Below are 26,386 nucleotides of genomic sequence, written 5' to 3'. Positions count from 1 at the left end.
CCCTCTCCTCTGATGCTTTGGGGAGCTGTGTTAGATCTAATATAAGTGTTTCCTAAATGGTCCATTGGGACCTCTTCCGCAGAGCATCCCAGAAATATGTGCCTCCCTCTCCAAAGACACAATCGGAGCTCATTTGGAGCATGGGGATAGTGTATTAATTAGGATATGGTAAAATGAGGAGCTGCCGGGAGCAGGAGCTCCACCCATGACAAAGGTCATGAGGAAGGAGGCTCAGCATATGCAAAGGCGGGATCGAGCCTCAGGAGTCCCCCTGGAAATTCTCGAGCATCTACCCCCAAAACCAGAGTCTGCCTACTTTCTGCTTTGTGCTCTCACCTACACCTCTGAGTTTATGGGGGGCTGTTCCCCACTACCTCTCTCTGAAAAAAGAGTTAACTTACAGCTCCAGTTAATAAAGTTCCTGGATGTGATAGTGTTTCAACCTACAAACTCCTTTGGAAGTCCTCTAGCCTGCCTGAATAGGTTTTTCCGGCCACATGTGATTGCTCAGAGCCTCCCAACTGTGAGAGGCATGAGATGTTCTAAACTGTCTAAATACAGATTCCTTTGAGCAGTTAAAAGATTGATTAGAAATTGTATTGGTGAAGGGTTTTTCATTTGTTGTGCCAATGTTTGCTGCTAAGTCTCCATATCCCTTACCTGCTGTGTCCCTGGCAGTGTATTGATTAATATAATTGGTCTAAGTAGTAGCTTTAATGTTTGTAACCTTGGACCCTTGAGTTAATTCTTTCTTGTTGTATCCCACCACACCTTTGCCCTGTAGGAATGCAACTTTAATGCTTTTGGAGGGTGGTGCCTGACTAGTCACCTTTAGAGAAAAATAAGTTTTCTGAAGAAAGGGTCTTAAAATGTTAACAGGCCTCCGGGCCAGAAGATGATGCAAATCACCTAAACTTTTGCATATGATAAGTTTGCAGGGAGAAAGCCTGGCTTACTGCATGACTCTACCCCTTCCCTCATTATCCTCTATGCATAACTTAAGGTATAAAAACTACTTTGGGAAATAAAGCGCGAGCCTTGTCCACTGAAACTTGGTCTCCCCATGTCGTTCTTTCTCTCACCTTCTGGCTGAATTATTCCGCCTCTTTTCTCCACTGAATTTCCTCACTGAGCTATCCTCATTCTATTACTCTTTATATCTTTGATGAATATTTAAATAAATAGGTCACCGATGCCATCTCTCCTTCGAATACCCTGGATCAGCCGGGGCTGGACCCTGGTAAGGAGCATTTCATTAAAAGTCCCCTCTCAAAATGAATATGTCAAATGTAATCATACCTGTGTGTGACTGTGTGTGTGGGCTTCCCAGGTGGTGCTAGGGTAAAGAACCTGCCTGCAAATGCAGGAGACCTAGGAGGCGCAGTTTCAGTCCCTGGGTTGGGAAGATTACCTGGAGAGGGGCATGGCAACCCACAGTATTCTTGCCTGGAGCATCACATGGACAGAGGAGCCTGGCAAGCTATGGTCCATAGGGTTGCAGCGTTGGACAGGACTGAATTGACCAGGCACACACAGCATTTGCGTGATTAAAAAAAAAAACTCTCCAAATTGTACTAATTGTATTTTCTAGATATTATCATGTGATTCATAGTGTTTTCCCCTCTCCTATGTTTCACTATCTGTCCAGGCTACACTTCCTTGTCTCATTCATCAGGAAACACTACCTATTCTTGGGGCCATGGTTTGAATCGCAACCCTCTAAAATTCATGTATTGAAGATGTAACCTCCAGTAAATTCAAATGTGACTGAATTTGGAGATAGAGCCTTTATAAAGGAAATTCAGTTAAAATGAGATGGTTAGAATGAACCTTAATGCAATCTGACTGGTACCTTTATAAAAACAAACAAAAATGGAAACAGGAAAAGAGATACCAGGGATGCTTTTGCACTCATGCACACACACACACACACACACACATGCACACAGATCCAAGCCAGGACAAAGTAAGAAAGTGACAAAGTGCCAGCAAATGAAAAAGACGTCAGAACAAACCAACCATGCTGACTCATTGATCTTGGCCTTTCAGCCTCCAGAGTTGTGAGAAATATATTTCAATTGTTTATGACAGTCAGTCTCTGGTATTTTGATATGGCAGCCCTGACAAACTCTAAATCCTCTCTTGGATGTAAAGCTTTTGAAATCTTTTTACCTCTCTAATTATCTATCTTTATCTTCTTCTCCATTTCTGTTTCATGGAGCAGCTCTTCTTTTGCCATTCATTCTTTTATTTCTTTGGGAAAATAGTATTTTATTGGAAGCTTGCCATGACTCTAAATATAGTGTTTCTTTCCTATATATGCTGTCAAGGAAACAAAGATGTGAACATCTTTATTTCACAGTAAGCAAAAATATGAAAATCAGAAAAGAAAAATAAATTTATTTTGAATGGCATTTTACAGTAGATATTGTACTTATGAACTTTCAACTAGCACTAACTCATAACAAATGAATAAGTACCTCTGGAATCAAAAAATCTGTGTTTGTGTTATTTTATCTTACCTATGATTTATCTGATTGGAACCAAGAGATTTCATCTGTCTAGTCATGACAGTGATTGCATAACCAATACTATTATACTTACAATTAATTAATAAGCTGTCAATTGTATAAAAAAAAAAAAAAAAAACTCTCAGAATTCCAGTACTATAGACTCTGTTCTGAGCTAGCATGCCTAGTAGTTTTTCCAATTGCCACAGACTGATTTATTTTAAAAAATATTCAAGAACATCAGTGCTGACTTAAAAAGACAAATACAGGCTAGTATTTCTACATTATTCAGTGATTTTATTTTTGCTTAATTTATTTATTTCTGAGATTTACAGATTGTTATCAATAAAATAGAAACTAATCTGCAAAACACAAGACAAGCAAAAAAAAAAAAAAACACTCTGTTTACCAAGTTCAGTTCAGTTCAGTTGCTCAGTTGTGTCCGACTCTTTGTGACCCCACGAACTGCAGCACTCCAGGCCTCCCTGTCCATCACCAACTCCCAGAGTTCACTCAAACTCATGTCCATTGAGTTGGTGACGCCATCCAGCCATCTCATCCTCTGTTGTCCCCTTCTCCTCCTGCCCCCAATCCCTCCCAGCATCAGAGTCTTTTCCAATGAGTCAACTCTTCCCATCAGGTGGCCAAAGTATTGAGGTTTCAGCTTCAGCATCAGTCCTTCCAATGAACACCCAGGACTGATCTTCTTTAGGATGGACTGGTTGGATCTCCTTGCAGTCCAAGGGACTCTCAAGTATCTTCTCCCATGGCAAACCACTTCAGTATTCTTGCCTTGAGAACCCCATGAACGGTATGAAAAGGCAAAATGATAGGATATTGAAAGAGGAACTCCCCAGGTTGGTAGGTTTCCAATATGCTACTGGAGATCAGTGGAGAAAGAACTCCAGAAAGAATGAAGGGATGGAGCCAAAGCAAAAACAATACCCAGTTGTGGATGTGACTGGTGATAGAAGCAAGGTCTGATGCTATAAAGAGCAATATTGCATAGGAACCTGGAATGTTAGGTCCATGAATCAGGGCAAATTGGAAGTGGTCAAACAGGAGATGGCAAGAGTGAACGTCGACATTCTGGGAATCAGTGAGCTAAAATGGACTGGAATTGGTGAATTTAACTCAGATGACCATTATACCTACTGTTTACCAAAGCCTTTGCTAAAGAAACTTTGCTCTATCTAACATTTTCCTCAAGGCATCTTTAACATCTTTATTTCTTAAGCTATAGATCAAGGGATTCAACAAGGGAATCACCACTGTGTAGAACACAGACACCACTTTTTCCCTCTCCAGGGCATAGCTGGTACTTGGCCAGGAGTAAATGAAGAGAATTGATACATAGTACAAGGTGAGCTGTCAAGTGAAAGCCACAGGTGGAGAAGGCCTTCAAGCAGCCTTGGGTGGAGCGGATCTTCAAGAGGGCAGCAATGATGAAGAAATAGGAGGCAAGGATAAGCACGGCAGGAGTGATGACGTTGGAAGCAAGTATGAAATACAGCACAGCTTGGTAGCTTTCCTTCACATCACAGGCCAACTTGACAAGGGGGGGCAGGTCACAGAAGAAATCATCAATGACGTTGTTCTTGCAGAAGCTCAAGGTAAATGTTTCACTGGTGATGACAGTTGAGTTCACAAAGCCACTAAAGTAGGCAGCCGCAACAAGACTGGTACATAAATTTGGGGACATGGCCTGGGAGTAAAGTAACGGGTTAGAGATGGCCACACAGCGGTCATAAGCCATGGCAGCCAACAGGTAACACTCGCTGTCGGCCAGTCCAGCAGATAAAAAGAACTGAGCTAGGCAGCCAGCAAAAGAGATGCACTTGTCGTCAGAGATGCAGGTCATCAGGATTTGGGGGGCATAGACGGAAGCATACCAGAGATCCAGGAATGAAAGATTCCCATTGAAGAAATACATGGGTGTGTGGAGCCGAGAATCAGCACAGATCAGAGAAATCAGGGTGATGTTCCCTAAAAGACTGCTGATATATATGATGAGGAAGATATAAAAAAGAACTCTCTGTAACCATGGGTCTGTCATAAATCCTAAAAGTATGAACTCCTTCACCACGGTATATTTTTTTTTCATCCATTGAATCTGAGTTTTTTTCATTCCTTTCTGTAAAAAAATGATCAATATGTCATGATTTAAGGTATTGATGTTATCAGCTTCCCCATTATATGTCATTTTAGATTGTTTAAATACTCAAATAATGCATATACCATGTTCACTAAAAAAAAATTGTTTATGCTGAACTAGAAATTATTCCTGTTAGAAAACTGTTAAATTTTTCTATGCTGCCTTGAAAGACCAGATTATGAACATAATATAGTTTGTCACCATACATTTTTTTCTAATCATTCTCCTTTTGAGAGATGGTGATTTGTTTATCTTCTTTTCTGTTTGCAGCTAGAGTGATTGGGGAGCACGTGGAAGACATAAAAAAGGGAGTTTGCATTTGAGCTCTTAATCTTTGTTTTTGCTAATGAATTACCAGAAGAAGCATACTTTTATTAGCCTGGTCACACTTTGGAATAACCTTGAAAGTGCATTTATGCTAATTTCTTTGAAGGCCATACTTATATTTTAATTCTTTATCCACAAAACTAATAAAATAGCTAAAAATAAAGTTTAAAAATGAATAATAAAATGTATAACTTGAATAATACAATAGGTTTACTTAGAGAATAGGAATTTGAAACCATATCTATGTATGTATGACATTCAAATGCATGCTGAAAGGAAGTGAAAATATTAATCAATGGATAATTGTGTTCAAAATGTGGTTTAATTTCCTATAGAAATGAGAATTAAAAACAAAAACTAAACTTATCAAACTGAATGATTTGGGGGAACGTGGTCAGCAGAATATGGCCCATTAAGATGTTCAAGTTCTTTTTCTTAAAGTTGAAGTTTAGATGATTTACATTATTACATTAATTTCAAGTGTACAGCATAATGATTCAGCATTTTTACAGATTATACTCTATTAAAGTTATTACAAGATACTTGCTATGATTCTCTGTGCTATACGTTGTATCTTTGTTGCTTATCTATTTATACATAGTAATTTGTATCTCTTAATCCCATATCCCTAATTTGTCCCTTTACCTTCGTTTCCCCATTGGTAGCCACTAGTTTGTTTCTTGTAGCTGTAAGTCTATTTCTATTTTGCATATATTCATTTGCATTACTTCTCAAATTCTACATATGTGATGTCATACAGTATTTATCTTCATTTTACTTCACTATTTTCTAGATTAATCTACATTGCTGTAAATGGCAGACTTTCATTAATTTTTGTAGCTCGCAATATTCTGCTATGTACATACGTATATTACATCTTTACCCAGTCATCTGTTGATGGGCACTTGCATTGCTTCCATATCTTGTCTTTTGTAGATAGTGCTGCTGGGGACATTGAGATGCACGTATCTTTTCAAATTAGTGTTTTACTAATTGCTGGTACATGGGGATGTACTTTATGGGAAAGGATAATTAAGTTAAAAATTAAGAATTTTGAAATAAGAAAGTAATCAGGGTGGGCCCTAAATCCAACCACAAATATCCTTGTAGAAAGGAGGTAGAGGGAGGTTTGACTACAGACCCAGCGAAGGAACAGTGTGACCAGAGAAGCAGAGTTCAGAGTGATACGACCACAGGGAATGCCAGCAACCTCACAAAGCCTAAGAGACAAGAAAGAGAAGCCCCACTAGAGCCTCTGGGTGGATCATGACCCTGACTTTAATCCATTGCCTTTGAGTTCTGAGCTCCAGAACTATGAGAGAATAAATTTTTGCTGCTTTACGCCACCCAGTTTATGATCATTTAATACATGAAATTATAGAAGTCAACCTCTAATAGTCTTCTTCCTTTGAAAGTAGAAGCATTTCTGCCGCCAGCAATGGGGGAAGGACCATCTCGGCTTGTCTATGGTACAACTTGAAAGAAACATAACACCACTTAGCACAATCAAAAAAGGGCTAAATTAGGATTTTCAGGGTTCTGAACAGGCATGGATATATTTCTGCTATTAGAGCCAAGGCTTTCAAAACCTCTTATACCCAAGAAAAAATAAAATATATATTTTTAGGTGATGAGTGCGTGTGTGTGTGTGCATGAGTGTGCATACTCAGTTGTATTTGACTCTTTGTTATCCCACGTACTGTGTAGTCTGCCAGGCTCCTCTGTCCATGGAATCTCCCAGGCAAGAATATTGGAATGGGTTGCCATTTCCTTCTCTAGGGGATCTTCCTGACCCAGGGATGGAACCTGCATATCTTACATCTCCTGCATTGGCAGGCAGATTCGTTACCACTGCACCACCTGGGAAGATTTAGGTAATGGACTTAAGCTTAAAAATATAAATAATTGCTCTTCTGGAACTGTATCTTTTTGATGAATGAAATCCATAATTTTAATTAAAAATGTTAATGCTACATTTATTATCAAAGTAGAATTTATTCAGAAAAAGCAAACGAGGATTGGAGTAAGTAATGTTTCAGTTCTTTTAGAATTTCAGGAGTGCCAGGAGCCATGATCCTTTTTAACAAAGCATCTTCCTGGAAGCTGCTTAAGATCAAGAATCAAGAAATCTGGATTCTGATCTGAGTTGGTTGTTGCCATTTGAAATAAAATGATAACCTCTAAAGCTTTATTTTCTCACCTACCTTCTCAATTCAGTGAGACTTTAGTGAAAGTGTTAGTCACTCAATCGTGTCCAACTCTTTGTGACCCCACAGACTATAGCCTGCCAGGCTCCTCTGTCCATGGAATTCTCCAGGCAAGAATACTGGTGTGGGTTGTTATGTCCCCCTCCAAGGGATCTTCCCAACCCAAGAATCAAACCTGCATCTCCTGCACTGCAGGCCGATTCTTTACCACTGAGCTACCAGGGAAGCCCTCATAATATATTACACAATAGTCTTATATATATAAAGACACAAAAGAGAGATTTTTGAGATACCCTTACTTGCCATTAATTCTTAGACTTAAAGCTGGCTGCATGCCTTGTTAGAAGGAACACTCAGAAACTTTCTTCCCACAAAATATCTCTCCACATCACTCATTATCAGGAGACCGATTTAAGAGGTAGACAGTTTTGGGGCTGGCTATCCAAAAGAAGCTGAGGTCTTTGTGATCTCCCAGTCCTCTTCTGTTTTAATGTGTTTGCAATCTGTGTCATTCAGTTTGATAATTTAATCAGGTACTTCTTGAGTTATAGTTATAATAGCATAATATGATCCCAAAGAAATGCCTAAACATATTCATCTATATCTATATTTTATACATAAATCTTAGATGTCAAAAAAGAAAAGTGAAATATATATAGAACTACAAGTATCGATGGATATATTATATATGGAAATAGGTATAAATATAGACAAAGATATAAATATACATAGAACTAGATTGATAGACATATAAAATTTTGCTCTTTCTCTTAAAGAGCTTCTATCCCATGAACTTCAGAACATATAAAAAGAAACATTTCAAAGTCATGAAAATATTGGCCAATATTAGTATTTCTATACTCTTACCAACATTAAGGATGGATCAGCTTACTACAAGATAAAAGGAGACACTGGGCCACAGAGAGCTGCATGCAGCTACTCAGGGTTTATGAGAAAAAAAAACATCCATAAAGTATACGACTAATTATCTGTTTCACTGAAAAAGAGAAAAAGAATGAAACAAAAGACATTTGAAGGCATTTCAACCTGTCTGCAGTGTGGGAGACCACATTTTGATCCCTGGGTCGAGAAGATGCCCTGGGGAAGGAAATGGCAACCCACTCCAGTATTCTTGCCTGGAAAATCCCATGAATGGAGGAGCCTGGCAGGCTACAGTCTATAAGACTGCAAAGAGTCAGACACAACCGAGCAACTTCACTTCTTTCTTTCAGTTTTCTTCATCCATTATAACTATAGGAAATAAAACCTTACTGTATTTCATGAAATGGAATTATATTATGATTTGATTATATTGTAAAGTGTTTTGTTTTTACCCACATGGTGATTTACTGACCTTTTTTGCCTGGTCAGCTCAACAAGGTAGTTTCTTTGTGGATTATAAATACTTTCCTCACTTGAATTTCAACTAAAGCCCAAATTTTTTTTTATATTACCTTAGAACAAAAAATGCCTTCTATTCACTTCACAGGAATCCTGTTTCCAAAGGTAACAATACTGGGAGAAAATATAAGCCTGAGAATCCCTTTGGGATTTGCTGCTAAAAGCAAAGAACATGCCATGTGCTGTCCTGGTGTCAAGTGACCAATTTTAATGCCAGTTATCTCTCTGGGATGAAGTAGGAAGAGAACTCTCATCATGAATATAATTTACAGTTGATCTGTAAAACCCTTCAGCTTTGTGACTTCCATTCCTGCATTTGTGATAAAGTTTGGCAGAAAGGAATAGCCAAAGAATCATCAGCACACAATCAATGCTCGAGAATTGTTTGTAGCCCATGGCTCAGCCAGTTAAGAAACTGCCTGCAAGGCAGGAGACCTGGGTTCCATTCCCGGGTTGGGAAGATCCCCTGGAGAAGGGCATGGCAACCCGTTCCACTATTCTTGTATGGAGAATCCCATGGACAGGGGAGCCTGGCAGGCTACAGAACATGGAGACTGTTTGTTAGTCTTTGTCTAACAAAGAGTTAGACATGACTGAGCATACACAAGCACACTGTCTGTAGACATTCCAAATTAAAAAAAAAAAATCTTGCTGGAGATTGCTTTCATAATTTCATAACAGCTTATAATAATATATTAAAAATTTATAAATGGAACTGCTTTTACTTCTATTTCCCCAACTGGAGGGGAGGGGCTGTTTTTTGCCAGCTTATACAATATCCTATATGGAAATCCAAGTAGACTATCTACACAAAAACAGCAGGTTTTGTCTGATTTTTCCCCAGAATTTTCTCTTATATCTATTCTTTCTTTCAGTTTTCAGTTCCTACATCTCTTGTTAAACCTACTGCAACTCATTATCTCAAAAACACCCTCCCCATCTGTCTGCCACATGCTTCATGCTTAGACTACTGTGCTGGCACTAAACTTCTGGGTCCTGATTACTCCTGCCTTGAATCCTTCCTCCTCACAGCTGCTCTAATAATTCTCTAGAATCTTGTGTCATATTTTTACTCCAGTGCTTTAAAACATATCACATTGTTTCCTCATTTCCTCCAGAATTGAAACAGGTATGACTATGGGTAAGCTTAGGCTGTGTGCCTATTTTAATTCTTGCTATTTCACGAAGTATAAGGATAACACAAATGTGGGCACATAAATGCAAATTTACACAGAGAACTAGAGAGCATCCTTGGACAACACACAACCTTGGAGGGAAAAAGAGATTAATTGTCCAAATCTGATCCCAGAACATGGGAGCAGACAGGGCTGGTTTGTAGAACATTGTGGATCAAGTTTATTATTATTCAGCCATAAGCGAGAGGGAAACCTTGCTATCGGGATAAACCTGGAGAGCATATTGCAAAATGAAAGATCCAGAGGCAGAAAAAAATACTGCAGAATATCACTTATATGTTAAATCAAAACAGTAGAATCCAACGGTGGTTGCCATGGACTGGGCAGTGCTGCAAGTGGGAAGACTTTGGTCCAAGAGGACAGATTTTCAGTTTAAAGATCCAGAAGCTTTGAGGATCCAATGTACAGTATGATGGCTGTAATAAATAATAGTGCAAGTACACACGTAGCCCATGTTCACTGCAGCACAATTTACAATAGCCAGGACATGGAAGCAACCTTGATGTCCATCAACAGATGAATGGATAAAAAAGCTGTGGTACCTATACACAATGGAATATTATTCGGTCACTAAAAGCAATACATTTGAGTTAGTTCTATGGAGATAAATAAACCTAAAGCCTGCTATACAGAGTGAAGTAAGTCAGAAAGGGAAAACAAGCATTGCATATTAATGCATACGTATTGATTATATTCTTTGCAGCCAAAGATGGAGAAGGTCTATACAGTCAGCAAAAACAAGACCAGGAGCTGAATGTGGCTCAGATCATGAACTCCTTATTGCCAAATTAAGACTTAAATTGAAGAAAGTTTGGAAAACCACTAGACCATTCAGGTATGACCTAAATCAAATCCCTTATGATTATACAGTGGAAGTGAGAAATAGATTTAAGGGACTTGATCTGATAGACAATGCCTGATGAACTATGGATGGAGGTTCATGACATTGTACAGGAGACAGGGATCAAGACCATCCCCATGGAAAATAAATGCAAAAAAGCAAAATGGCTGTCTGGGGAGGCCTTACAAATAGCTGTGAAAAGAAGAGAAGCGAAAAGCAAAGGAGAAAAGGAAAGATATAAGCATCTTAATGCACAGTTCCAAAGAATAGCAAGGATAGATAAGAAAGTCTTCCTCAGCTATCAGTGCAAAGAAATAGAGGAAAACAACAGAATGGGAAAGACTAGAGATCTCTTCAAGAAAGTAAGAGATACCAATGGAATATTTCATGCAAAGATGGGCTTGATAAAGGACAGAAATGGTATGGACTTAAGAGAAGCAGAAGATATTAAGAAGAGGTGGCAAGAATACACAGAAGAACTGTACAAAAATGATCTTGATGACCCAGATAATCACGATGGTGTGATCACTGACCTAGAGCCAGACATCCTGGAATGTGAAGTCAAGTGGGCCTTAGAAAGCATCACTACAAACAAAGCTAGTGGAGGTGATGGAATTCCAGTTGAGCTCTTTCAAATCCTGAAAGATGATGCTGTGAAAGTGCTGCACTCAATATGCCAGCAAATTTGGAAAACTCAGCAGTGGCCACAGGACTGGAAAAGGTCAGTTTTCATTCCAATCCCAAAGAAAGGCAATATCAAAGAATGCTCAAACTACCACACAATTGCACTCATCTCACATGCTAGTAAAGTAATGCTCAAAATTCTCCAAGCCAGGCTTCAGCAATACATGAACCATGAACTTCCTGATGTTCAAGCTGGTTTTAGAAAAGGCAGAGGAACCAGAGATCAAATTGCCAACCTCCCCTGGATCATCAAAAAGCAACAGAGTTCAGAAAAATATATATTTCTGCTTTATGGACTATGCCAAAGCCTTTGACTGTGTGGATCACAATAAACTTTGGAAAATTCTGAAAAGCATGGGAATACCAGAACACCTGACCTGCCTGTGAGAAATCTATGTGCACATTAGGAAGCAACAGTTAGAACTGGACATGGAACAACAGACTGGTTCCAAATAGAAAAAGGTGTATGTCAAGGCTGTATATTGTCACCCTGCTTATTTAACTTCTATGCTGAGTACATCATGAGAAATGCTGGACTGGAAGAAACACAAGCTGGAATCAAGATTGCTCGGAGAAATATCAATAACCTCAGATATGCAGATGACACCACTCTTATGGCAGAAAGGGAAGAGAAACTAGAAAACCTCTTGATGAAGGTGAAAGAGGAGAATGAAAAAGTTGGCTTAAAGCTCAACATTCAGAAAACGAAGATCATGGCATCTGGTCCCATCACTTCATGTGAAATAGATGGGGAAACTTTGGAAACAGTGACAGACTTTATTTTTTGGGGCTCCAAAATCACTGCAGATGGTGACTTCAGCCATGAAATTAAAAGATGCTTACTCCTTGGAAGGAAAGTTATGACCAACCTAGACAGCATATTCAAAAGCAGAGACATTACTTTGCCAACAAAGGTCCGTCTAGTCAAGGCTATGGTTTTTCCAGTGGTCGTGTATGGATGTGAGAGTTGGACTGCGAATAAAGATGAGCGCCAAAGAGTTGATGCTTTTGAACTGTGGTGTTGGAGAAGAATCTTGAGAGTCCCCTGGACTGCAAGGAGATCCAACCAGTCCATTCTAAAAGAGATCAGCCCTGGGTGTTCTTTGGAAGGACTGATGCTGAAGCTGAAACTCCAATACTTTGGCCACCTCATGCAAAGAGCTGACTCATTGGAAAAGACCCTGATGCTGGGAGAGATTACGGGCAGGAGGAGAAAGGGACGACGGAGGATGAGATGGCTGGATGGCATCACTGACTCGATGGACATGAGTTTGGGTGGACTCTGGGAGTTGGTGATGGACAGGGAGGCCTGGTGTGCTGTGATTCATGCAGTTGCAAAGAGTCAGACACGACTGAACGACTGAACTGATGGGCTCTAGGAAAATGGTACTGATGAACTTATGTGCTCAGACGCTCAGCCATGTCCAGCTTTTTGTGACTCCATGGACTGGATCCCCCCAGGCTCCTCTGTATCTCTGCAGGCAGCAGCAGAGACACAGGCATCAAGAACAGACCGGTGGACACAGTGTTGGCAGGAGGGGGTGGGGCGAATTGAGAGGGGAGCATGGCAGTATATACATTCCTATATGCATTACCATATGCAAAATAGACAGCCAGTGGGAATCTGTTGTATGACATTGGTAGCTCAACCCAGTGCTCTGTGACAAGATAAAGGGGTGTGGGGCTTTGTGACAACCTACAGGGACGGGGTGGGATGGGATGAGGATTCATGATGGGGTGGCCAGGCGGGATGGTGTGGGGAAGGGAGAGGGAGGTGCAAGAGTAGGGCGATGGAGGCATATCTATGACGGCTTCATGTCCATTTATGGCAGAAACAAACAACACTGTAAAGCAATCATCCTCCAGTTAAAACTAATTTTTAAAAAATGCTGTAGAAAACAAGTACATCATATACTTGAAATTTGCTAAGAGAATAAATCTTCAGTGCTCTTATCACTCATAAAAAAATGGTAACTATATGAAGTAATGAATGCGTTAATTAGCTTGTGATAATCATTTTTCTAGTGTATATGTGTATCAAAGCATCATGTCATACATCTTAAATATATAAAACTTTTTGTCAATTTTTAAAAATTGCCTTTTGATGATGTACTCAAGTATTCATATCTGAGTCCTGGAAAGAAAAAGGAGGAAATAGTACTTGGTCAGAAAAGTGCTGTTAGAATCTCTGCAAAACCTATGTGTCACTCCTATGCTGTGACTTGGAGGCTTTCACCACTACAGGTGGGATAGGAGAGCCCTCCTCTATATAAACACCCCCTCAGTGCCATCCACACATGCCTGATCTTGAAGCAAAGGATGAAGGAGAACTAAGGCAAAGGGGCAGAAAACGTCACTGTGCGCCTAGGATCCCTAAGGACCACTCAGAGAATGAGGCTTCCCTGGTGGTTCAGATGATAAAGAATCTGCCTGCCAATGCAGGAGATCCAGGTTCTATCCATGGATTAGGAAGATCCCCTGGAGAAGGAAATGGCAACCAGCTCCAGTATTCTTGCCTGGAGAATTCCATTGACGAGGAGCCTGGTGGGCTACAGTCCGTGTGATCACAGAGTCAGACACAACTAAGCAAGTCACACTAATATACTCAGAGAATGCAAGAGGGCAAAGCTGCTTAAGTGTAACTATGTCAGGCACAGGGGCCATTTTTTGGAAGGAGAGGAAAAAGGAAAAAGGTCATAATAACTGACTGTGTTCTTAAATTTATGAAATACTCTTGCATAATAGAGGAACGTGAAAGTGACTCAGCCGTGTCAGACTTTTTATGACCCCATAGACTAGTCCATGGAATTCTCTAGGCCAGAACACTGGAGTGGATAGCCTGTCCCTTCTCCAGGGGATCCTCCCAATGCAGGGATTGAACCCAGGTCTCCCACATTGCAGGCAGATTCTTTACCAGCTGAGCCACAAGGGAAGCCTGAGAATACTGGAGTGGGTAGCCTGTCCCTTCTCCAGCAGATCTTCCTGACCCAGAAATCGAACCGGGGTGTCCTGAATTGCAGGTGGATTCTTTACCAACTGAGCTGCATAATAGAGGAGATCCCCGAACAAGGCTGGACAAATTAAGGCTGATTGATTTGCACTTCTATAAACAGAACCTCAATCAAAGAAAAATGTTTCTGTTTATGCTGCTGCTGCTGCTAAGTCACTTCAGTTCTGTTTATGATCCTACTGTAAATCACAGTCCCTCTAAGTAACCTCGGACCAGTCTTGGAACTTGACAAGATAAGAGTTCATGTTTCCCTACATGACACAAAAAGGCTCATAAATTACGGCCTTCCTGCCCAGTCACATCTTCTGCTAGTCATCACAATCGTGCTTTCAATGGTGCAGACCCTTAGAGCTCTGTCTTATTACCTGGAAAAGCCTCTCCTTGGATTTGAGCACGCTGTTCCTTGAGCTTGCAATATTTTTGCAAGCTACTCCACCTTGCACGTTTCTAGTAACGCCACACAATTCAAGTCAAAAATTAGCCTAAAACATTTGGCATTCCCCCACCATCTTGCAAAAATAGTATAAATCACTCACTGTTCTTTGTAATGGTGAGTCCCAATGAGGTGCACTTCCGTACAAGGTAATGACAAGGATTTATCTCCAATATATACAAAGAACTCATGCAACTCACTATCTAAAAACAACCAATCAAAAAATTGGCCAAAGGTCTAAATAAAACACAAATGGCCAAGAGACACAGGAAAAGATGCTCAGCATCACTAATTGTTTAGTTCAGTTCAGTCGCTCAGTCATGTCTGACTCTCTGCGAACCCATAGACTGCAGTACGCCAGGCTTCCCTGTCTATCACCAACTCCCAGAGTTTACTTAAACTCATGTCCATTGAGTCAGTGATGCCATCCAACCATTTCATTCTCTGTTGGGAGTCCCCTTCTCCTCCTGCCTTCAACCTTTCCCAGCATCAAGATCTTTTCAAATGAGTTGGTCCTTTGCATGACATTTCCAAAGTATTGGAGTTTCAGCTTCAACATCAGCACTTCCAATGAACACCCAGGACTGATCTTCTTTAGGATGGACTGGGTGAATCTCCTTGCAGTCCAAGGGACTCTCAAGAGTCTTCTCCAGTTCAAAAGCATTAAATCTTCTGAGCTCAACTTTCTTTATAGTCCAACTCTCACATCCATACAGGAGAAAAGCAAATCAAAGCTACAATGAGGTGCCAATCTACACTGATCAGAATGGCCATCATCAAAAAACCTGCAAACAATAAATGCTGGAGAGGGTGTGGAGGGAAGGGAGTTCCCTTGCATTGTTGATGGGAATGTAAATTGATACAGCCACTTGGAGAACAGTATGGAGATTCTTTAAAATTTTTCTAAAAATAGAATCACCAGTACTGAACATATAACTGAGAAAACCATGATTCAGAAAGACACACGTGCAAAGCACCATCAACACCAAGAACTCAGGATTCCCTCCACCTCTGTCCTCCACTCTCAACACTTAATAAAAAGAATGGTTACTATGGCAAGTTCTTGCTGAATTCCAGGCACAGGGTTGATAATTTTATAGATATTATCTCACTCAAACCTCAAACAATTGAAAGAGATAAAAACTTGCCTAGGGCAGTGGGAAACTTTCTTAAACCTCAGATAACTAAAATAAAAAGTGTATAAGATATGCATTTCTCTAAGAAGTAAAATTGTTTTAAAAAACAGCAAATAGCAACGGTATTTAAGCATTCTATGAATAATTTGCAAAATAAGTTAAAACACATAAAGTGTTTAGAACCTTATTTAAAATAGATAGTATATAATTTTAGAATTAATATTAATATTGTTTGATTTCTTTATTTTGAACACTGAGGTGCTTTTCGTATCCTTTAGGGAAGATGGCATAAAATCTCATAAATTGCAGTTTTTCTGGTAATGTGAAACTCCTATCTAATTCCATAAATTTTATCAAGTAGTGCTCTGACAAGAATATTAGAGATGTATGACTGGTAAGACAAATAGGCATTGCTGATTTTAAAAATCAAAAGCAAACAAACGTGTAGTCCCTGCCTTCAAGAAGGATAACTTAATGAATCATGGAAATGTAATTGAAAGAAAATATTATAACACCAGCGTTCCCAAGTGGTTCAGTGGTAAAGAATCTGCCTGCCAATGCAGAAGACACGGGTTCAATCCCTTGGTCAGAAGATCCCCTGGAGGGGGAAATGGCAACTCACCCCAGAATTCTTGCCTGGACGATCCCATAGACAGAGGAGCCTGGTGGGCTCTCTATATGGGGTCACTAAAGAATCAGACACAGCTGAGTGACTATACAACAACATTATAATACTCTTTTGCAGACAAATATAAAAAGAAAAAAAAATTGTTAAAAGGATTTATCTTCTATACTTTCCAATAAATTTTGTCCTGAAACTAAATTTAACCTTAGTTTAAACTTAGTTTATAACTAATTTATAGACTAAAATTAGTCTATAAAAAGGTGAAAGAAAGTGATTTTTCTTTGTTTGTTATGATTTTTAATTTATTTATTTTAATTGGAGGCTAATTACTTTATAGTATTGTAGTGGTTTTTGCCATACATTGACATGAATCAGCCATGTGTGTACATGTGTTCCCCATCCTGAACCCCCCTCCCATCTCCCTCCCCATCCCATCCCTCTGGGTCATCAGTTGAACCTGAAGCAGGTTAAACATAAAGGGGTAGGTTGAATGGAGTTTTCATTGTCCTTCTATATACTTTAAGGATTTTGACTCTTTTTAGTAACAGACATGAATTAATATAGCCTTCTAATAGAAATTTAAAAGAATTATTTCCCTCTATCTATAAACATATTAATATAATTAATGACAGTGTTTATGAATGATTTAATTTTTTTCTATATTATTATTTGTGTCCATATGTGTATAGTCAAAAAACCCAGTCCAACTTCAGCATTACAAGGAAAGACGCTTTTGTTGGGTAAATCTTGCCGCCTTGTGGTGTATAAAAATAATACTGTGCTTAAAGTATTCACACATGTGTTCAACAAGAAGCACTGTCCTTTAGCCAGGCTCTCCTGCCCTAGTTACTTATAGAATCCATACCCTTCCGAGGATCTGTAATCTAGAATCCTAACTTTGTAGTATTTATTATGCTGAATAATTTACGTATATTTGCAGTTGTTTATTTTCCTGCCTCTTCTGTAAACCACAAACCCCAAGAACACTGAGTGATTTTTGCCCTGAGTCAGATATGACTGAGCACACATGCAAGAAGTAAAGCACAGTGTTTTCATACATACATATATATATAGTGCAATGAGTACTATATCCAAGCCAATTAACACATCCACCTTCTCACATCATCATCGTGTGTGTGTGTGTGTGTGTGTGTGTGCCTGTGTTGAGATCATCTGAGATCTACTCTCTTAGCAAGTTTCCAATATAATATAACCATTAACTATGATCACCATGCAGCACTTTGGGTTTCTCAAACTTATTCAAACCTACATAACTGAAACTTCACACACTTTGACCAACATCTCCCTGTTTCCCACACCTCCCTGTCCCCGGTCTACTCACCATTTCTATGAATTTGACTTTTTGAGATTTCACATGTAAGTGGGGTCCTGCAGTGTTTCTCTTTTTATGCCTGGCTCATTTGCTTCAGATAATGTCCTCTGGGGGCTTACTAGGTGGCACTAGTGATAAAGAATCCACTTCCAATACCAGAGACACAAGAGATACGGGTTCAAGCTCTGGGACGGGAAGATCCCCTGAAGGAGGAAATGTAACCCACTCCAGTATTCTTGCCTGGGAAATCCCATGGACAGAGGAGCCTGGCAGGCTACGGCTGATGGGGTCCCAATGAGTTGGACACAATTGTGCTCGGTGACTGAGCACACTATCCTCCAGATTCATCCATGTTGTTGCAAAACACAGGATTCCCTTCATTCTAAAATTATAGGTATAGATAAAGATATATCACAATTTCTTTATCCATTCATACATCAATGGACATTTAGAATGTCCAATGTACTGATTTCATTTTCTTTGGATACATATTCAGAAATGAAATTACTGAATCATATGGTAGTTCTGTTTTTAGAGAAACCTCCAAACTGTATTCCATTAAGCCTATGACAATTTTCCTTCGCCAAAATGTATGAGGGTCCTTTTTCTCTACATCTTTGACTGCACTTGTTATCTTTTGTCTTTTTGACAATAGTCATTCCAACAAGTATGAGTCCATACCTCATTATGGTTTTAATTTGCACTTTCCTAATGACAAGTGATGTGGAGTATATTTTTATATTTGTCATTTGTATGTCTTCCTCAGAAAAAAATGTCTATTCAAGTCCTTTGGCCATTTTTTAAATCAACGTCTTTGATATTTTTTACTTCTAGGATGTTTGAGATCTTTAAATGTTTTGGACATTAATTGCTTATCAGATCTATATTTGCAAATATTTTTCCAAACACAAGTTGTCTTTTCATTATAATAGTTTTCTTTGCTGTGCAGAAGCATTTTGATATAGTCCACTTGTATATTTTTGCTTTTGATTCTGGGCTTTTGGTGCCACATTCAAAAAATCATTGCCAATGTCAAGGATATTTCCCTCTATGTTTTCTTCTAGTTTTTACAGTATAAAGTATTATATTTAAGTCTCTAATCCATTTTGGGTTGACTATTAGGGGCCCACCCATATTTCTTTTTTGCATAATTACTCATGGCTTTTTACTGCAATCCTCTCACTTTTGTCCATTGTTATGCCTTGTAATACCTATTCAAAATTACTTCATCAATTCAAGACCTCCCCCTAAACTAGTATAATGTTTGTTCTGTCATACATTTCCTCTGAGTGTGTTTATGTGTGTGTATACAGTATACGCCAAAGCCTTTTACTGTGTGGATCACAATAAACTGTGGAAAATTCTGAAACACATGGGAATACCAGACAACCTGACCTGCCTCGTGAGAAATCTGGATGCAACAGTTAGAACTGGACATGGAACAACAGACTGGTTCCAAACAGAGAAGGGAGTACGTCAAGGCTGTATATTGTCACCCTGCTTATTTGACTTATATGCAGAATACATCATGAGAAATGTTGGGCTGGAAAAAGCACAAGCTGGAATCAAGATTGCCAAGAGAAATATCAATAACCTCAGATATGCAGATGACACCACCCTTATGGCAGAAAGTGAAGAGGAACTGAAAAGCCTCTTGATGATTATGAAAAAGAAGAGTGAAAAAGTTGGCTTAAAGCTCAACATTCAGAAAATGAAGATCATGGCATCTGGTCCCATCACTTCATGGCAAATGGATGGGGAAACAGTGGAAGCAGTGTCAGACTTTATCTTTTTGGGCTCCAAAATACGAAGTTTACATGCATTGAAACTATATAAAGTATATTTGCATTTATTTGCTATACCCATTCAGCAGATTATACCAGTCAACTATCTCTCAGAGAAAAGATTCATTTAAAAAAAAAAAAAAAGCTGGCCATAAAAGAAAGCAAAGTTGATTTAATTGAGAGCAAGGGTCATTATTTCCCTGAGTTCTCAAGACTATTTCCTTCCCCTTACTGCCTCTGTCAAAAAGTACTAGGAAGCACTGACTTTCTTTTTTTAAAATTCTCCTTTACTTCTCTATCACATATTTCTAAAATTCCACAAGAATATGATTGTCTTTTTTAATAGAATGCCCTTTGGGAATAGTCATGAGTTAATCATAAAATGTTTAATATTCTCTTTCAGTGTGATTAGTTATTTGAGCTTTATTTTCCTCCCTCCTTGCTTCTTTCCTCTGTTTTTTATAATATCATGGGACCCTACAAGGTGTAACCTCCCTAATCATCATGAGGACCAAGTTCTTAATATTTAACTTCTATCTCCATGACCTTAAGCCAATCAATTCTTTATTAGTTCCCTCATCTCACAAACAGAAGGATCATCCCTGATTATTGCTAAGGTAGTTCTCACTTCTAACATTTCTGGGATTCAAAAAAACTTTGAATGAGTTTCAAACCTGAGCAATCAGTAGTTACATCCTCAGAGAAGCTATTACAGCAAAAAACTAACTTAAGTTTTTCATCCCAGTGTGAGACAGACTCCAAGACCAAACATTTTTACTAATCTCTCTAACAAGATGCTTTGGGCATTATTAAGACTGATTGAGTGTTCAGAGATGGGCGATTACTAACCTTGAAAGAAATTATTTGCCTCACTCCTAAACAAGTTTCAGAGGAACTAATTAATAAAGACAGTTTTAAATAAGAAAACTTCCTGGTTGATAATTGGTGTTCAACTCTGAAATGTAGCTCTTGAGGCCTGATACAGTGAGGCAGCAAAGAAGAACTGACCCCGGGGAATCACAATGACTTTGTAAATTAACGTAAGGTGCGGGGTGGTTCTTTCTAGCACTATAAGTTTATTGATTGTTATCTGGTTTCTTTAAAATAGATTGTTTGCCCTACAAAACAAACAAAAGAAAAATTTATTCCCATTTAGCAAAAACTGGCAAAGGTGGAAGATTAAATTCCTTTATAAAAATCAGAAGATATAGGAAAGGCTGTAATTCCAAGTCTTTGCTAGTTGAGGAACGTGGGTCCTAGTCTTCAAAAGCTATGTATTTTGTTATTCCCATTACATGACATTATAGAAAAGGCAGAAATATACAGACAGAAAAAGATCACTGATTGTCAGGGGTTTGGAGGAGGGTAGATACGTAAAGTAGGTGAAGCACAGGAGATGTTACATTAGAAAAATTAAGAAAAAAGTGCATAGGATCTCTCTGTATTATTTCTCATACTTATTTCTCATATTTCTCATTATTTCATCTACAATTATCTCAAAATAAAAACTTAATTAAAAACAAAAACAAAATAGTGTGTGTACCTCAGGAGGACACTTTCAGGTTGGAACACCAGCTCTTGATCTTGAGCAAGTTATTTAAAACCCCTGAGTTTCTGTTTCTTCAAGTGTAGCTGCAAGTTAGTGGTACTCACAGTAAGGAATTACATGGGATAGTGCATATAATGTGCCTAGAAGATAGTAAGTGCTCAATAAATATTACTTCTCATTCTTGCTTAATTATCACTATTATTCTCATCCAGACTATTGCACTAGCTCCTACCTGGTCTTATCACCTCTAGACACTCTGACCATCCTACACAAAGCCACCTTTCCAACAGGGTAGCCCTAATGTGATATAAATTAGCCTCTTTCTAGAGAATAATGTTACAACTCATTAAACCAATTAGATCATAATATGACTCCATCTATTCTTCTATTCATATCCCATACCACTCAACTTTACTGTTTCCATGCTGCTGCTGCTGCTGCTGCTGCTAAGTCACTTCAGTCGTGTCCAACTCTGTGCGACCCCATAGACGGCAGCCCACCAGGCTCCACCGTCCCTGGGATTCTCCAGGCAAGAACACTGGAATGGGTTGCCATTTCCTTCTCCAATGCATGAAAGTGAAAAGTGAAAGGGAAGTCGCTCAGTCGTGTCCGACTCTTCGCGACCCCATGGACTGCAGCCTACCAGGCTCCTCCATCCATGGGGTTTTCCAGGCAAGAGTACTGGAGTGGGGTGACATCGCCTTCTCCCATAATCTCAGCTAAATGTGACCCCCTGTTTGTCATACCTCCAGGCCCCTCCTTGGGTCATTCCCTTAACCTGCTATTCCTCTCATCACAGCTGGACATCCAAATCCTACCTTCAGTGCCCGTCTTAAAGGTCACCTCCTCCACAATGATTATTTACTGCCTAATCTAATGCACAGTGAATATTCCTTCCTTCTGTCCTTCCTTCCTTTGAGTCTTCATCAAACCCTGTGTTTCCTTCTTATGACTATTAACAATTCTGTCATACATTTTAGTCATTATACTTTAGCCGTGCATTATTCGATTGAGACTTTCCTAAGGATAGAGACTATATTTTTCTGGTTATTTTTATTAATAGCAACAATAAAGGCCAAAAAACTATAGTATTTTAACTTTAGTAAATAAGCCCTATTTTGTTGCTCAGAAATAGTTGTAAGTCTATTTTATAAATGTGAAAATGAAGCCCTCCTCAGAGCAAGGTAGCTTCTGGAGGTTAAAGAAAAATTAATGACAAAGTTCAGTCTGATACTCTCCCCTTTGACTTCCTATCCGGTAAGCTTCCCAAACCAATATCTTCTTAATCTTACCTGGACAAGATCACCAGTTCTGTATTTTCAAGATTTTCAACAGTCCATATGCTCTCAGGCTTTCCACATAAACTCTTACACATTTGCCAGAGTATTAGTTTCATCTCAATTTTACAAGTAAAATTATGCAAAGATTATAGTCATTTAACTTCCCCAGTCCTGTCTTCTATTCCTGTTGTTTGTTTCTTTTCCCACCAAAGGGTCCACAAGCCCAGAATCTCCTAAACTTCCTTAGAAGTACTTCATCAAGGGCAAAATCCATGCCACAGAGTTCTCAAGTTTAAAACCAGGTAAATCAAAGTATGAAATGAGAATGGTGAATGTGTGTTTTATACCAAGAAATAGTAAATTAAAAATTGGAAGGCTAATTAAAAAGAATACACGTGAATCAGTTCTAATGAGATGGATGAAACTGGAACCTATTATACAGAGTGAAGTAAGCCAGAAAGAAAAACACCAATACAGTATACTAACTCATATATATGGAATTTAGAAAGATGGTAACAATAACCCTGTGTACGAGACAGCAAAAGAGACACTGATGTATAGATCAGTCTTATGGACTCTGTGGGAGAGGGAGAGGGTGGGGAGATTGGGGAGAATGGCAGTGAAACATGTATAATATCATGTATGAAATGAGTTGCCAGTCCAGGTTGGATGCATGATACTGGATGCTTGGGGCTGGTGCACTGGGACGACCCAGAGGGATGGTATGGGGAGGGAGGAGGGAGGAGGGTTCAGGATGGGGAACACAGGTATACCTGTGGCGGATTCACTTCAATATTTGGCAAAACTAATACAATATTGTAAAGCTTAAAAATAAAATTAAATTTAAAAAAATTGGAAGGCTATAAACTAGCAAGGAAATGCTTAAAGCATTGTTGTTGACTGATACTGAATAATAAATATATTAAACAGGCTTATTTTCAAATCCAAATTTCAGTTAAAAATAAATAAAAGGAGAGTTACTATCCTTGAAAAGGACAGTAAAGAATTAAGTGGACATTCTTAAGGGTATTCTAGGATCCTTTTTAAGTAGACATTATAGAGACATACTCATTATAAAAAGCTTAAACAACACAGAAATATAATTTTTTTTTCAATGATCTCATCACACAAATATAACTGCTACTAAGTTAGGTGGTTCATTTCTGATCTTCCTTGTTTGAAAATTTTCCCCCTTGTTTAGTGTTTTGAAAACATCTGTATAACATTTTATTTTTTACTACATATTTAGCCAGAGAATAATATCTTCATGGTTTTTAAACACTTGTTTAAGACTGGTAGTAGCTGAAAAATAGTTTTATACATAGGACATAATGTTACAGTTCATTGGGCTTAAATATTCAACAGAGAATTATGATTATTTTAGTAGTTGATCATTCCATCTCTAGCCAGGTGCATCTGAGCCCAAAGCTTGTACTTTTAAGGATTAAATTCATAAAAGCCATTTTAAAATCATTTTGAGGGTCTCATTTTTAATTTTTGATTTTTTTTTTAAGAGAAAAGGTAGAGACCTGGATACTTCTTTAAGGCAGAACATACACACTTATTCTGTACAAATCCTGTCAATCAACTTTTTTAAAAATCATAGTAAAATAACATAAACATATATAAAATTGTCATTTTAACGATTCAATGTATAATTGACATTATACATAGTTGACAATGTATAAGTGACATTAAGTAAATAATACCATCATACAACCATTACTCCCATCCAATTCCAGAATTATTTTTTCATCATTCGAAACTAAAACCTGAACCTAACAAACAATAACTCCATGCTGTCTCCTCCCCTACCTGCTGGTGACCACAGTCTATTTTCCATCTCTGTGAATTTGACTGCTCTTAAATCCCATGGATGGAGGAGCCTGGTGGGCTGCAGTCCATGGGGTTGCGGAGAGTCGGACAAGACTGATCGACTTCACTTTCACTTTTCACGCATTGGAGAAGGAAATGGCAACCCACTCCAGTGTTCTTGCCCGGAGAATCCCAGGGACGGGGGAGCCTGATGGGCTGCCATCTATGGGGTCGCACAGAGTCGGACAGGACTGAGGCGACTTAGCAGCAGCAGCTTCCCAGGTGGCGCTAATGGTAAAGAACTCGCCTGCCAATGCAGGAGATGCGGGTTTGCTTCCTGGATTGGGAAGATCCCCTGGAGAAGGAAATGGCAACCCGCTCCAGTATTCTTGCCTGGAGGGTCCCATATGGACAGAGGGAACCTGACGGGCAACAGTCCATAAGGTTACACAGAGTCAGAAACAACTGAAGCGACTTAGCACAAGTACCTTACCTAAGTGGAGTCATACAATATTTGTCCTTTTGTGTCTGGCTTATTTCACTTAGCTGAATATTTTAAATTTCATTCATGTAGCATGTATCAGAATCCCATTCCTTTATAAGGCTGAATAATATTCCACAATATGAATATCCACCTGCAACGCAGGAGACCCCGGTTCTATTCCTGGGTTGGGAAGATCCTCTGGAGAAGGAATAGGCTACTCACTCCAGTATTTTGAGCTTCCGTTGTTTCTCAGCTAGTAAAGAATCCACCTGCAATGTGGGAGACCTGGGTTCAATCCCTGAGTTGGGAAGATCCCCTGGAGAAGGGAAAAGCTCCCCATCAAGCATTCTGGCCTGGAGAATTCCATGGACTGTATATTCCATGGGGTTGCAAAGAGTCGGACAGGACTGAGTGAATTTCACTTGCACTTTCACTATATGAATACATCACTTTGATTATCCATTTGTCAATGGATATTTGGTGTTTTTTCCCCCCACATTTTTCACTACGATGAATAGTCCAACTATTGTCAGTAACCTTCTTAGCCATGCAAGGACAAAGAAAAGATTTTATACTGAAGTTAGTATGAATATGATAATATAAAGTACTAGCTAGTTTATGAACAAATATTATTTAATAAATATTACTTAGCACCTACTCTGTAGCAGACATTCTGCTAGGGGGACAGTGCTGAATGAAAAGAGATTTTTGATTAATGTACAACGTAGAAGGGTGCCTAGAAATATTGGGACAAAAATGGGAAGCTGGCCACACAGACCTGGCAGCCTCCTCAGGTACAATAAGGAAGGCAGTTTGCATAGAGTGCTCTAACGGCCTGCCCCACAGGACAACAAGGAGACTAACCCCGACATCCTCTGCTTCGTTCTCTGCTTTGCCATCATATGCTAATCTGGTTAATCCAGCAACCTGAACAACTGTCTCCATGGCCCCATTGTGGATAAGGGCCATGGTACAGCAAGATAGGTCTGTGGAGAGGCAGTCAGGCAGGAAGGGGTGAATATTGTGTCTGGTGAAATTTCCTGGCAAATACAGGTCCACCTGGGCTCCCAAATCTATCTTCACATTCATCAGAAACATATGCACCTTTAGCTGACTTGTCGTTTTACTGACATCTAGGCTGCAACATGACTATCTAACTCCACGTGAACTTCCACAGTTTAGAGATTCATCATCTTTTGGAATATGCTATATGTGAACATGAGACTGGATTTGAAATTCATTTGCATTGTAACAAGAAATCTCAACACTGTTTCTCAAAGGGAGAAAATGAAGAATAGCTTTAACATCGTTTTTTTTTTTTTTTTTTTCCGCAATTAATTATCAAACTTTAATTGATAGACTAATCTTACAGGATAAACAATAATAAGACAGCTAGTCAAGGTTACACTTTAAAAAAAAAATTTCCAGCAGCGCAAATCTAATAGACTAAATACGTTCATCTCCTCCCAAACAGGCATTTGATTAAAAACAAAAACCAGAACAGAGCGTACACCACAAGGAGAACATGGTACTTACGTACATTGTCAAATAAATCAGCAGAACTCGTTAAGAAAGAAAAAGAGATTCTTAGAAATTCAGAAAGCAGTAGAACCACC

General features: G+C 39.0%; 1 pseudogene; it reads right to left on the bottom strand.

Annotated features, from left to right (window-relative positions):
• Positions 1-3,683: 3,683 nt before the first annotated feature.
• On the bottom strand, positions 3,684-25,739 carry LOC113906027 (annotated as a pseudogene).
• Positions 25,740-26,386: the final 647 nt, after the last annotated feature.

Source organism: Bos indicus x Bos taurus, chromosome 15 (genome assembly GCF_003369695.1).
Source record: "Bos indicus x Bos taurus breed Angus x Brahman F1 hybrid chromosome 15, Bos_hybrid_MaternalHap_v2.0, whole genome shotgun sequence".
Taxonomy (NCBI): Eukaryota; Metazoa; Chordata; class Mammalia; order Artiodactyla; family Bovidae; genus Bos; species Bos indicus x Bos taurus.
The sequence above is the reverse complement of the archived record's forward strand: the minus strand, read 5'-3'. Positions and strand labels throughout refer to the sequence as shown.